Raw genomic sequence first — 15210 nt, 5'->3', positions numbered from 1 at the left:
GACGGTAACAAGTGCAGTACTACAGAAGCATACGTTTGCCTGTCAAGCAGTTTTTTGCCGTTTTAAGCACATATTTTATACCTCTATTCATCAAAGTTGTCATTTATCTCCACGGGATGCTTCTACTAGTACCTTCACATATATGACTTAAAGGTAGCACTGAAAGCCCAAGAACAAAGTGCTTCCACGTCGAATAATCTTTCAGCATTTACGAACAAAACAGCATGTGTAGCTGTGCATGCTGTTCAATATGCAAGCATGCACTATTTTCTGAAATATACGTATGCTCCATTTACTGATAGTGACCTGCTTATACCCAATAACTTAGTGTATTTTTCACCATGTGTTTGCATTGAATATTCTACAGGCATTATAAGTTAAGCTACCAGAATAACAATCAGCTAGTCTAAGGTTACCTAATTGAACAAAATCATTGTAAAATTTGTGACGAAATGTCAGAAATATTTATCTCATTCAAGAGAAATGGTTACATAATAATGTTTGCACATTTTAAAAGTAAAAAGGAAGATGAGTAATACCATACCAATACAAAGACATAAGCACCGAATAATGGCACAGGCTTGCTCAATTAAATTTTAAGCAGAACAGTTTTTTTAGATAACCTCACTACGAACTATCACATGTTTTCATTTGAAAAGCACTGCATCTTATTATAAAGCACAAAAATAACCGGTCACATAAGTAAGAACAAGTCTGAGTGTGTCTTTAGCACAAGGATAAAAAGTTGGGCAAGTTGGTACAGTAACCTGATCTTGGATTGTAGCGCGAAGTGACACGGACACAGACTAGAAGCAGACAGGATGAGCGCTAACTCTCAACTAAATTTTTATTGAAACGAAGTATATATATATATATATATATATATATATATATATATATATATATATATATATATATATATATACAAAAAACCGCAGCGCATGTAAATGAATATTGAATACATAGTAGTAACATGAAGACGACAAACAAAAGCTATCAGCCATCAACTGCGTGGCAAATCTGAGTGCGAGCTATTCTCTTGTCAAGTATACCTGTAGGCATTGCGACCAATGTGCTCCCAAGATGTATGAGGCATTAGTCATTGCAGAGTTGTAAGGACATGACAATCCTAGGATGATTATGTTCTTGAGGCTTTTTTCCCCACTTTCCATCTTTTGAAACATGTATACTTTAGTCTTGAAAACAAAAATGCTACAACTGGCGTGTGATAAGTTTTGCATCTTATTTCCTAGCAGCTCACTGAAAAGAGCCACGATGACAAGTTTAAATGCTGTTACCTCATCAGACATTCAAATTTCTTAAACACAAACAAAACCAGATAGGCATTAGAGTGAGCATCACTTAAATACATTACACTGGTTTAAAGTTATTGCACCACTTTGGGCCAGGTAAAAACGTTAGAAACATCAAAAATGTTAAGATTCTACGGCCAACTATGAAAACTAAATAAAAAAAATCATTAAGCTGTCTTAAACGGGTACAGGAGCTTTACAACTGGCCATCTTGGTGATGGACACACAGATAGATGAGCAGCCATTCCACTGAGACGAGAATGTTGAGGGCTTCGCATGGAAGTCTGTGAGACACTGCAGAGTAGTTCTTGGTCCACATGAAGGAGGTTGCTTGCATACACGTCTGGGCCACCATACTGAATGCAGTGTTACCGGAACCTTTTCCCCCTGCATTGTGGTAAAAAAGCATGGTTAAGTTTATACGATATTTAATATGCAAAAAAAGAGGTGAGGCATGCAGACAGGACACGAGAGTAGAGAAGTGAACACGAACGCGAAAAACATGAAAATTTTCATGAAATTGTTTTATTAGATAAAATTTTTATACTGTAAGTCATTCATTATGAGGGTTCATAACCGCAACACATTTATTATATAAGCAGGTAGAATTATCCGCTTGGTCAGTTTGTACAAGCTCGTTTGAGGCAAGAAATCGAGTTTCACAAACACAACCTCAACATTCTTGATTGAAAAAGGAACACCTTAGATGACATGCAGTCCTGTGAGTGGGAATTGCACAGTTCAAGAAAAACAAATTAGAACTCACAGACCGATCCTGAAAAAGGAATAAGCACGTGCTACTGCAAAAAGCGAATTAATTGGTAGGTTTTAGTAGCACAAGGGCATCTTTGGCCAATGAGCGCCAAGTCTATATTGCAAAAGATAATGTTAGTGCATCTTTACAAAGCAAATATATAAAGATGACTAATGCCTCTCTGCACTAGTTGCTTTGCTCTAGCGTGAAGTCATTTTAATGCATGCACACGTACGTACACATGCTACACCCAAGTTGTTACACCCAACAGCTGCAGAATTAAAATTGGGCAGCAACAAAGTCGCAACCTTTAACCATTGATCACAAGCTGTACTAGTGACTGGAGGTAGTACCAATATCGCCAATGACTAGTTGCACTCTTTCTGCCCGACGTTATGCTGCTCTTGTTGTCAAAGATGAGTTACAGTCGGCATTGAGGGAAAGCTGCCCTCAAGAGCAGCTCTTATTTTTGTGTTATTTCTGACCAGAGACCAATGAAGTAATATATTTTTAGAAAGAGAATGACACCGAAAATTGAGTACGTAAAACATTTGGTACATTTTCCGGAATTAGCTTGGGGGTTAACAGCTAAAGCGGCAATCCAGACACTAGAACATGTTTTGACATGTTTGCTACCAGTGAATGCTGGAAAATATGTTGGCATTCTGTAGTTTTGTCCAACAACGCAAAAGGGATTCTTAATAACTGAGGAAATAAATGGAAAAGTATCATGAAGTATATTTCGTGAATGTAATGCAGAATCACTCAACTTCTGTTGCTATATAATCTCCACTTGATTAACCTGCACTTTCTGAACTAGTTCAGGAGGTACTGCATTTCACTACTCATTCCACCAGTTCAACGTGGTAGCAACTGCACGTTGTGATTTGTTTTACTTAGTGTAGGCTATGTACATGGCGAGTTCACAGCATTCCCTGCACTCGGCCGAAAGGTAGTGCATGTTTACGCAGCAGGTGTGGTGCCGCTTCTGCACGAGCGAGGCGCAGAAATCAGAGTTTCATACAATAATTACTAGAGGGAACTCTGACGTTAGTGTCCACAGGAGATCAAACAAGAACGGCTGTACCAGCATGGAAATTATGGGAAGTACATGGATTTGCCTAAACTTCGTCTGTTTGGCTTCAAACGGCTTTGTGACTTTGTATTCTAGTCATTTTCAACAATATACTGTGTAATAAATAAATAAACATTAAAATCGTCCGACGACAGGATTCAAACACAGGAACTCTAGAACATAAGTTTGATATTGAAACCATTAAGCGACAGAGGCATGTAACGACAAGCGAGTGCAACGCCCTGATGAATTTATTGCGGGCATACTAGTGCCTTGAGACGCTTGGTGCCCTTCGATTTGGCTACCTGGACAAGCTCAATCGTTGCAATTAATAGCAATTGTGCGTGTTGGCGGCGTCTTCTGCACTTCGAAGAGTATAGACTGCGCTTAAATTTACGACAATAAGATTTATACAGCGTATAATATACGAAGCCACAAGAACGTGTGAATTCACAAGCACGAATATCAGACAAATCCATGTGCTTCCCATCATTCCCATTGTGGTACGACTCCAGCACAAGAGTTCCCTCTAGTAATTACTGTAAGAAACTATGGCAGAAACAGGAGTCATAAACTAAGTTTTGCTGTCCCATAAATCTTACTGGTCATTAATTCCAAGTTTTAGTGCAGTCACATGTCTAGTAGGCAATTGTGGTATTTTGCATAAACATTGCAAAGCCAACTGCGATGAATATTCACTATGGTAAATTGTTTATGATCGAGTAGCATAGACTACTGAAGCAATCTCTGGAAGGCAAGTAATTTTCTTATTAGCAGCCTTTAAACAGCATTCGAGCATATGACACATGCACCTCAGATATGCAGATAATGTTTCCTTGACTCAGCAAGAAGCGATGCTTCATGTTCCACGAGGCTACTTCTATCAAAGCAGTATTGGTGCTCTCTAAAAACAATGCCAATGCAGATGATCCAAATATTTTTCAGGGGCAACAGTTATGCCTGAAATCATGCTAGATTAGTTTTTTTAAACACATGCTCAGACCATGTTAGAAGTGCTTCTTAAAGTCCTCCTATTTATTAGACTAGTCATATTCTGTACACAAAGGCCCACAAAGGACCACACAATTAGGTCCCATGCTATATCATCATCTTAACAAAAACTTCAATTAGTCATACACATGCTGTGATAAGATTTGAGACCACATTGAGATGCTGAACAAGGTGAATTCATTATTTTTTAAATGAAGCTCCTGTTCTTCCAAACGAGAAGAAAGGATACTGAGGGTCAAAATTTTTCTGAATCACAGCTGGAAGATGCCAGGGTAGGCACGTGGAAACTTACTTGTAATTTTCTATTTAAATGTGCGAATGATAAATGGAAAGGAAAATGGTAAAAAAACAACAACCAGGCATGGGAGGAGAACGAACCTACAGCCTTTGCATTAGGCATGCGATGCACTAAGCACTGTACCACCGAGGCAGCATTCAACCGTCCACAATGGCCCCTCAGATTGTCGACGCTCGAACACGGCCGTAGTACCACAGTGGTTAGTATATCACATGCGTAATGTGAAGGTTATGGGTCCGTTCCCCACCCACAGGTGGATATCTTTTAATCCACTTTCACTTACCTAGAATTTATCATTTCTATACTTCATATAAAAAACTTAAAACATGTTCCTGTATGCTTTCCTTGGCCTCATTATCTGCTGGCTTCTTCCAGTTCTGTTACTTCCAACACTTATACATATTCTAATCTGGTAAGTAAACAGTTTTGCATGATGCTGGAATGCAATATAAAACATTATTGCAGGGCCGTGTTATGTAGGATGCCTTACATTGCCCAGGCAAGGTGTATTAATGTCCATATGAAAAAAAAAAACAATTCCCACTCTAGGCAGAAATGCTGTGTACTGCTGTGTGCAACAGGGTTTAACGAAAACAACTTGTTCAGAAATAAAGCCACCAAACAACGAGGAAATATGAAAACTAGATGAAAATTTGTGCAGTTGCATGTTACAAAATTAGCACAGCAACAGATGAAGACATAATGAAGGAAGCACGAAGATGGTTTATTTTGGAAAACACGAGGCAATATACTTGAAAGATGCATATTAGCTTACACGTGGAGAAATATTGTTTATGTAGCAGCTAAACTACGCACAGACCTAGAGCACACTGATACAAGGTGTCGAGCATGTAAATCTTATCATGCCCTTAAGTCAAAGAAACATGGCTGTTTCTCATGATTCGCTAGACATGGCTGGGTCACACAACTTAGCCAATTCTATATATGCCTTGTAATTACCAGGTGGTCTGTATGACATGCGCAAGCTTTAAATATGTATAAGTGCCACGTAGCTAGACAGCACCAAGGTAATGTCGTTTGCCATCGTTTTGAGGAAGTGAAACCAATTCTTGCATTTTTCGTAATAAGGTAATTAGTTATTAACAATTATTTAACTGATCAAATATTTTATTCAAAGCAAAAGTGTCAGTGCGAAAATTGTAGAGCATCCTGAAAAATTCGCAATCCAGCTTTCTACTGCTCAGTAGGTGCAACAAATTTTTTTTTCAAGCTTGAAAGAAGCCAGTGAACACATGCATGAAGTACCGCTCAACTAACCGCTTGTGCACCTGAACACCATTTGGCTCTTCCTTTCATGCTTGAAAAAAACTTTTTGAAAAGAATATTTTAGGAATTGATTATTTATTATTGACTATGTATTAGGCAAAATGCATCAAATAGTGTGACTGCCACTTCCATTTTCGGCGACATGAATTGACTCCATTTGCATGTCCAAATCCAGCTATACATGGTGTGTGTTTTGAGCTGGTTCTGTAATTCAAACTGGTTTTGACTAATTGAAGCTTCGCACCCTAATAATGGAATCAGCCTAAAAAAAAATTGGTACATAAACAGTCGCTGTCAGTACTGCATACTCCTTTAACTTAGTGCAAAGTGCTTGTGAGCCAAGAAGTCGGTAGTTCTAAGCAGTATTTCTCATTTTGACCTGGTGTTATAGCCCACTTACTATGATGCCATGCTGCTCAGTCATGCTGGTCCCAGCTTCAATCTAGGCCATGGCAGCTGCCCTCCAATTAGGGTAAAATGCAATAACGCTTATGCACTTAGATTCAGGTGTACATAAAAGAAGCCAGGTTCTCAAAACTTTAGGTTTCGGAATGTAAAAGCCCATAATTTTATTTTAAAATCTAAAGGTGCTTTATTAGGAGCAGGGGCATCATTTTGAGCTTTTACTGCACTGCCATGGCACCAAGAAGCTCCAAGTAAATAAAAACAATTTCTTAGAAAATGTACATATCTTGCACACATTTACAAACACTTCTCTGCATGCACCTCTGTTGCTGTTTTATTTAGATCCGTATACCAAGGCGGGTTATGATGTTAGAACATGTTTCAAACTTTTTTTTTTACCGCTTTAAAGTTGTTGGTTATTTTGCATCTCACTGTGTGTCGAACGCACATTTCAGTGCATCAATTTCTTCAGAAAGTGCACTCTTTATCTATTTGTGCATGCAAAAATGGTTCAGAAGAACTGCTTTCTGAAGGTCTGTATAACAAGCAAAAAACAATTCTATGTAGGCTGCACAAAGAGAAAGGATTGGTTTGTAAATATGTTATTTAGTTCTTAAAAAAAGGAGGCAGCTGTCAGTGTTCTGTTCCAAAGTAAAAATTGCCCCTACCTGGCTCTGCTTCATTTTCCGATGTTGATGGTCCATTCGGGGGCACTCAACTGATAGGCTGAACTTTGGCGATGTCGGGTGTGCCGTCACCAGGCCCAAGGTCGATCGACATCCTCACCAAAAGTCGAGTCCAAACGCTATAAAAGAAATATCTAATCATTTTGCTGTCAGTTTTGTCATCTTGCGTGTTTCACACACTGCCGTCAGTGAAATATTTCGTCACTTGGATACTGAAAGAAATTCAAGCATTTTCTGGCAGCCAAGCTGATGATGATAATGTGTGGTAGTTTATGGCGCAAGGGCCAGGTTTGGCCAAAGAGCACCATGACAAGTGGTAAAGTTGATGTATTATGGAAGATGTGACTTGGCTGTAAACTGGCCTAAAATTGTCGCTGTAAAGTGCGTAAAATCTACGTGCTATAAAATTATGGCGATGACTAATGACGAATAATATGAACATTAAAATCCATCGTGGAAGAATGATGCAAAATAGAAAATATATAGGATGGTAAAATTACTTGGAGCACTGCTGCCTCGCCAGAGCCCTTGAAACACAAGGGCCTAGAGGCATGTGCTATACGAAAGAGCTATCACAGCGGCATCCTCTGAAGAGAGGGCGGCAGCCAAGCTCAATACACAGTCAATGGAGAACATTAAAAAACAAATGCAGTTGTCACATTAGATTGATCAAGTACAGCAGAAATGGAAAATAAATCAGTGATACTGTGCCTGTTGGCTTTGAATGCAAGAAACGTAAAAACAGGAACTTGCAGCCACGCCACTTTGAATTTCCCGCGTTTGCTACACCTCACAAGTTTGGCATCGTCCGGTACTCGGGGATAGTACCCGCTTAAAAGCAAGATGAACGAGCGTCGGCATAAATTAACAGGATACTTAACCGGGCAATATTGGCGCATAAAACAACTCACGTAGCGAAGCTACTGTCAATTACCCGATGACGCATCTGCGGGTGGTGCGGTGTGGGCGAACAATTCAATAAGGAATGAGAGTTTCACTTGTTTCACGCCTACTAAGCTAAGACAGAATGTGAGTTTCTTACTAAACTATACTGGATATTTACGCTCCAAATAAAACGCTGGAAATTTTGTTACGTCACATTGCATACATATAAGTGAGGAAATTGCTTTTAGTGTGTTCTGGCCAGAGGGCATGTAGCAGCAACCACTCTCATGCAACAAAAAGCATTAAACTGGTACTCGCGGCACGGAAAACAAACACATCCAGCGCCAACGTTACGCCTCTTCGAGTCAGAACTAAGCACGATCAAGCCAGTTTTCTAGCCTTCACAACGCCATGAACACGACCAACATCGAGCGAAACAACTCTCTGCGCTCGAAAATTATTACCGCTTCCATTTACATACCTATCGCAGCCACAAGCAAAAGTCGATGGGCTAGCTGTCCACAAGCCGCAGGTTAGACTGAAAGCAACACATTGCGGTAACGAAAAACAATTTCCACGCTGACTTAGCAGCCGCGGTGTGTTCTAAGTGCCAAAGTTCTCGTTTGCCGCTCGAAATTCACACCGTGATGACGGGCACTGCATCTTTCACATGAAATATTTCACGCTTTGCTCCGGAGCTCAATAGGAGGGCGAAACGCATTTGCACGTACCTGAAATCCGCATGCCGGAAACCCGTCGACGCTTCCGAGAACGGGGCGCACAGCCATGCACCCGTACGGCGGCTTGACTTGGACGTGAGGCACTTCTATCAAACATTTCACATGCGACGTGTTTCACACCGATTGCGCGAGCACCAGAAAATGACGCAGGCCGCATTGCGACGCCGAGCAGACGTGCAGCCACCGATGCGCTGTGTGCGCGGATTGCAGAGAACAAAACCATACGAAACGTTAGGCGCGAGAAGATGGCGGCTCTTGTTGCGGAGACGAAGCGAAGCAATGACGCGCGAATGAATGTTGCCAACTGTTGGTTCCTCGTTACGCCGGCGGTGGCGGCTTTAGTGGCGTGTGTTGCGGCTGTCTAATTTTGTATTTCTTTTCCCCAAACAGTATAGCTAAGATCAGTTCTTTGTTTGAATTTTAGCTGTGTCGTTTGGCATTGTCTTTGTCTTTTTATGCTATTAGGCGGCCAATTATGGCCTCTCAAGTTCGCGCGCGCCAGCTTCGCGCGCAAATCTCAGAGGCCATAAGACAACTCGTTAGGAGATGCCGTTATGGTCGTTGTTAACGTTTCATCATCCTTTCTTCAACTGAGATAGAAAGGTAGTGTCCCTTTTCCCGGGGTTGGGAGGGGGTGATCAAGAGGGCATCGCTCAGCGGGCGAGTAGGTTGGTGTTGGTTCTTATCGCGAAATTCGCGAACCCTGCAATTTTTTTATAACGTAAGCACTTCTGTATTTCCCCAACAAGAAAAACCATCCGTCCGTCAGTCCGTACAGCACGATATCTTTCAACATAGAACCCGCAGCAGCGAGTGAATTCACCTTCATGCTAGCTCTCGCTTCAACGCGACCGAAGCGGCGAGAACACTGCGCTCACGAAGCTTTCAGCTTATGCCGCACTATGCGCTTTTCGCAGATCACTTTCAAGATAGGTGTCCGCGCGTCTGTTTTCAAAGCGAAGTAAACGGTGAGAACACAGCGCGTGAAGTTTTCAGCAGTGGGAACACTCTGTCCACAATGCAGTTCGCTTTCAAGATACGGTTCGCGCGGCCGTGCCACAAGCAGCCGCCGCCGGAGAACGGTTGATAATGGTTCGTCGCGGATGCGGAGGGCTAAAGAGCGATAACGGCTCAAAACGAACGGAACGTCACCAGCGCGCCTGGCCCCGCCACCTGCAGTACTTCGCTTGCGCCGCCGGCCAGAGCAGCTCGTGTCGCCGCAGCGCTGTCGCTTATACTTGTCGGATCAAGTCTCAAAACATTGATAACGACATGGACTGCGTGTAGATGAGGAAGAGTCACAATGCTTACGCACACGTAGACAAATCCGAGAGGAGTTGCTGTGTGATTTTTTACTGGAAATCTACAGTTAACGGTGGAACCCAGAGTTGACAATGCCTGTAAGAGGGGTGCCAAGCTTTTTTGTGTGTGTGTGTGAGAGTCTTGCCCAGCTCCCAAAGATCTGCTCAAGATAAGACTTGCTGATGGCTGTATGTGTTTTTTTTTATTGTCGCATGCCCTCGAACCGCCACGAATCCTACAGTGTAATGGCATTAGAGCAGTATTCACGTCCAAAGGGAAATGCAGCCGGTAATTGGGCTGCCTAAGGTTTGCAGCCCGGCGGCAGCTGCCCTCCCGTCCCCCGTTTCCGTTGACAAGTTAGGGGGAGGGGTCTAGAGCAATCTTACACCCCCCTCCCCACAGTGGCGTAACCAGAAAACTTTTTCGTGTAAGGGGGGGGGGGGGGGGGGGAGTCCCAATGGACCGTGGAGCGGGAAGAAGCGGGGCCATTTCCATAGCAGCAGAAATTTTACTGTTTGTGAGCGTTACAAGCGCCCGGCGTGCCCCACTTTGCTACGCCGCTACTAGACAACCCCCCCCCCCCCCCCCGCTCCCGCAATCGACGCAAATCGAGCTATCAGAACGTCCATGACACGCATGCATAACATAACATGAATGACATGCCGCGAGGATGGATGTCATGGATGTCATCACATCATCATCATCAGCAGCAGCTTATTTTGACGTCCATCGCAGGACGGAAGCTTCTCCAGCGATCTCCAATACCCCTGTCTTGTGCTAACTGGTTCCACGTGTCTTCAAGTTTCCCAATTCCATCACGTCCACATTATTCTCTGCCGTCCTCGACTGTGCTTCCCTTCCCTTAGCACCCATTCTGCAGCTCCAGTAGACCAGCAGTTCTCTCCCTTGCGCATTGAAATGTCTGCCCAGCACGGCTTCTTCCTCTTAATGTCAACCAGAATATCAGCTATCCCCGTTCGCTTTCTAATCCACATCGCTGTCTTCCAGTCTATTATCATCATGCCTAATAATTTTCATTCCATCGCTCGTTGCACGGTCCTCAACGTCTTCCCAAGCTTCTTTGGTAACTTCCAAGTTTCGGCCCCATACGTTAGTAACGGTAGAAAGCAATGGTTAGCACTAAGCTCCCTGGTCATGATTTAGTAATGCCTGCCGTAAGCTCTCCAGCTAATGCTTTATTTTTGTTAATTTCCTTGATCAGAGGCCCCTGCGAGTAATTAACCTCAATAAACGTATTTCTGCGCAGGTTCTAGAGGCTGACTGCCGACCATGACATTCGTTCTCTCGCCAGGCTGCGGAACACTACTTTTCTCTTCTGCATACTAACTCTCAATCCGACTTACACTTTCTTCGACAAGTTCCTCAAACGTTTGTTGCAAATAGTCTGCAGCGTTGCTGAGTATGCCAATGTCATCTACAAACCGTAAGTTAGGGAGCTATTTACCGTTAGCCCTCACTCCTAACCATTCCCAGTCTAACTGGTTGCACACCTTTAAGTATTCAGTGATAGCATTGTAAATATTTTGCCATTGATCATATGAAGCCTTTTGCAATATCTGGCTATGCAAAGTCTGCGCGTTAGTGTCATCCGTTCGATATCAACATTCATGGGAAACTTCATTTTTGACCACTGTTCGGAGCCAGTGCGCTGCTGCCTAGGTGCCCCGATCTAATCATTCCAGCTATCTGATTCAAGCGCAGGTAGCGCGCGTTTCATGTATAGCCAATATAACGCCTTAACTGGCAATGTTCATTTATCATATACTGTAAGCTTGTTCACTTACTCCCTTATAATTAGGGTGTAAATTAGAAAGACTGGGGTGTTCCAAGGGTGGTTTCTTGTTGAACACCCTTCTTCGTTAAAAAAGGGTGTTTCAAGGGTGTTTACAAGGGTGAAAAGATGAATACACCCGCATTACACCCATAAGGGTGTGAAAATTTTAAGAGTGTACACTATAGCTCAGGGTGTGTTTTGTGTCGGCAGAGCCGAAGTGCAACGTTGAACACAATGTAAGTCACGTAGGCAAATTACTTCGTCCGGCTACTTAATGTTTCCAATTACGCAAGCCCAGCTGAAGTGTGTTACATAATTTATTTTTGGCGGTGCTTCTGTTTTTGGAATACTAGTGGTTACTTTTGGGACAGTGTCGCAGCGATCTGGCCCAGGGCACTCGATCTGTCGCTTGCTGTGCTGTCTATTACTTTCTTTTATTAGCGTGCTTAGCAATGTTATTCACCACGGAGCGGAACGCTGTCCCCACGAGCCTATATTTCATGTCGTCTCTCTTCATATTCAGTAGGGGGACCGACAGTGTCCCCTTCGCGCGTTTCTCCTGTTACCGTTGATCGATCAAAAAGAAAGCCACGGAGGGTGTGCAAGCGCCATTACCTATAACTGTTACCGGAAGACAGCAGACCGAAGCTATCCGAAAATGTCCTTCGCAGCCCCTTGCAAGCTCGCCCGGCAGGAATATAAGCAGTTCGGCGGAAGAGAATGAAACGGTTAGATAGTCGGAAACGTGCGAGTGGGTGCGGGGAAGGGATATCGGCCACTTTTCCGCGCCTATGAATCGAAAAAACGGGGCCACTACATGCCTGTCTGCAAAAATGGCGAGCGAGGGGACAACGCCGGGCAGAAAATGTTTTCGCCGGCTGTAGTCGCGGTTTTACAACATGCCCCGAGCTCGATATGAGCAGCGCGGGTCTTAAACAAGAAGAGAAAGTTGGGTGGGAATAACGTCCTGAAAAATGAAGTTGCAACGAAGGAAAGGCTGAGGCGGGGAAAGGAGGGGGGATCTGGACCCCCCACCCCCCCTCCCCGGAATCGGTCATTCGTCTTGACGCTGTCGTCTCCGCCGCCGCTGCCGGCGACGACAGTCGTTGGGAAGAGGAAGAGCGCGATAGCGGCTCACAAGCCAGCTTGCGCCGGCGCGCGCGCGCGCGCGACCGCGCAAATGCGGTCGTTTTTTGGCGATTCCTACATGCCGATTTGTCTCTTCCCTCCCGCCCGTTCGCAGGGGAGAGGCGACGTCGTACGTCCTGAGGTCTCATCCCTTGGCGATGCGGTCCGTAGACAAATGGACGCTGCCTAAAAGCAATCTGTCGCCCCGCGTCCCTTCTCGAGCCATCTGCTTTGAGAGGGACCGGTCGCTCCTGCTTCTTTTTTCTTTGCCTAAAACGGACGGGCGAGAGGGTGCGAAGCCACTGTAGTGTGCCCCAAGTGCTCGGCGTGCGCGTGTGTCCGAACTGTGTGTCCCCGACTTTCATAGCCGGAGCCATTCTCTCCCGAGACGATATGGAATTCGGCTTCTCGAGATGCTCTGCCCGGGGCCACTCAATCGCTGGTGGCCCCCCACCCTGCTGCGTCGGCGTTGGGAGAGAGAGCCAACTCCAAGCCGGCAACGTCCGCGGCCCGGCGCGAACGGTCCCTCGGTGAAATGGAGCATGGCCACCATAAGAGGCACGTCTCGACGCTGCGTGCGCTCCGTTTGTTTTGCATTACCTCTCGGTGACCCGATGATGCGCGGAAGAAAGCCCACCAATATAGGTGCACTCTGCTGGGACCTATCTACAGACTGCCGCCGCCGGGACGGTTTGACCCTCACTCGCTTGGGCGCCGCCGAGTGGAAACCCACCCTGCGTTTCTGACTTTATTGCACCCCTGCGCGGCAGCTTTTCGTCACGAGCCTCGGTCCTTCTGGTGTATATATTACGATTGTATGTGTGTGATCGCTGAGCATAGTAATTAAAATCGTCACTTTTACGCACGCCTTCTGAAGCTACTTTAAATAGCCGAAAGAAAAAAAGTCGACAGATTCCTTTAGGAAATATGTCACTGATATTGAAGTATGTTTTCCTATCTATCCCCCCCCCCTCCATTTTTAACTGTCTTGATGCGTATACCTCTGTGCTTATAGGTATCATTCATAGTTGTCGGAATGATCCGTTGAGGCAAACCTCTCACCGCTGGTGCGGGTTCAATATGACTCGGAGAAGTAACGGAACATCATGTGCAAAGGTTCCATTTTATTGAAACTCCTGGTGACGTCACCGAGTAGAAAAAAAAAAAGCCGGTATAGTCGTGACTGCGATACGCAATAAAACGTGCCCCTATTAAATTACTGTTTAGCTCGCACACGTTGCAGCTTTGAGCGCCTGTTGGGTCCTTGTTGCTCGGAAACGACAGCGTCCCCGAGCGAAGCTGCCTTATAAAATCGAGGACCACGCGCCGAATGGGCACGCGTCTTCTCTCCGCCTTGCACAAAGCCCATCGAAGGGCTCGCGTGTGCACTCGGGTGTGCGGCGATTGTCTGCGTGCGAGCCGGGGTATAATTCCAAGTCCTATTATGCCCTGTCGGCCCGCTCTTATCAGCGAAAGTCAGAGAGTGGCACCGTTGCTCGAGCCCTCCACGGGCGCGCGCTCTCTGCCGCCGACCTCCATTCCGACGTAGCCGCGGCTCTCTCCGGCGCCACCGCGTGCGTGAACCCCGTCCCGCTGACGCTTTCCAGTTGCGCATCTACAACCGGGAAAGATTCGCGGCGGTCAGACGCCGCCGCATGGTCGCACTGCCATTCGGCTAGCCACCGCGAACGTCAGTTCCGTTCCTTGGGGGAAAAAAAAAACTGCGCATGGCCGTGCGCGGCTTTTGTTCCGCGGCTTTGTGGGCCCGTTATTGTTTATGCGCATGCGTCTCTTATCTGGATCGTTCTCTTTCGGTCTACCGCGTGTACGAGCCGCCGCCTTCCGCCTCATCTGCAAGGCGGTGGGAGGCCGCACCAGCGTCGTCGTAATTTTCTCCTCCTCCTCCGTTCTTTCCTCGTTTAGTACATGTTAGCCATCCCTTGCCACGGGGCATGGCTTTTCTTCGCGTGACGCGTATTCGTTGCACCCGTTTACTGTCCACCGGCTAGTGCGTAACTGTTCCGGCTGCGCTGCTTGCTAATAGCCTCCGTTGTTTGCCCCGCCCTTCGGCTAATGCGACAATGCCGGTACGTTAAGTTTCATTGTCGTGGATGGCGTCTCTACTGATGCTTTCCGTGTTGTTTCGGCCAGGCATTACGCTCGCCTAATGACGGTCGTCGTCGTCCCCTGCAAATGAGCATTACGTTGTTTGCCCGTACGCGGCACCGTTATCTAGTGAAGTCCCCCCATGTCTCAAATGTGTGCCAGTTACTTCTAGCTATATTCTGTTTTTTTGCGACTTGTAGAATCTAATACCTATGGCGAGCGACATTGTATTTCGTATTAGGTCCGCCCATCGTTTTGCCGTCTGAGCTTATGTCAGAGGAAACTTGGAGTCGTGCCTTTGTGTCCTTCGCCGATTACATGTACTGATGGTTTCTTAAAAGAGAACCCTGCATCGATTTATGGTATTTCCCGGTGGTACTTCAGTTGTTCGCTTTTCCCCGCGTTCCTTTGAACAATGTATACAG

The 15210-nt window shown here is 45.2% G+C and overlaps 1 protein-coding gene and 1 long non-coding RNA gene across 7 annotated transcripts in view; one reads left to right on the top strand and one right to left on the bottom strand.

Moving 5' to 3' along the window:
* The window catches only part of exd (PBX homeobox extradenticle), a 473641-nt gene that overhangs the window by 243506 nt on the left and 214925 nt on the right, over window positions 1-15210 (top strand). The gene's annotated exons all lie outside the window — the stretch shown is intronic.
* On the bottom strand, window positions 1032-8728 carry LOC139051655 (uncharacterized). Its single transcript, XR_011509483.1, has 3 exons — window positions 8446-8728; window positions 6812-6948; window positions 1032-1700 (listed from the first exon to the last, which is right to left on the bottom strand). It is a non-coding gene; the product is annotated as an uncharacterized lncRNA (long non-coding RNA).

The sequence above is a fragment of the Dermacentor albipictus genome, unplaced genomic scaffold (genome assembly GCF_038994185.2).
Source record: "Dermacentor albipictus isolate Rhodes 1998 colony unplaced genomic scaffold, USDA_Dalb.pri_finalv2 scaffold_13, whole genome shotgun sequence".
NCBI lineage: Eukaryota > Metazoa > Arthropoda > Arachnida > Ixodida > Ixodidae > Dermacentor > Dermacentor albipictus.
This window is presented reverse-complemented; position numbering and strand designations above follow the sequence as displayed.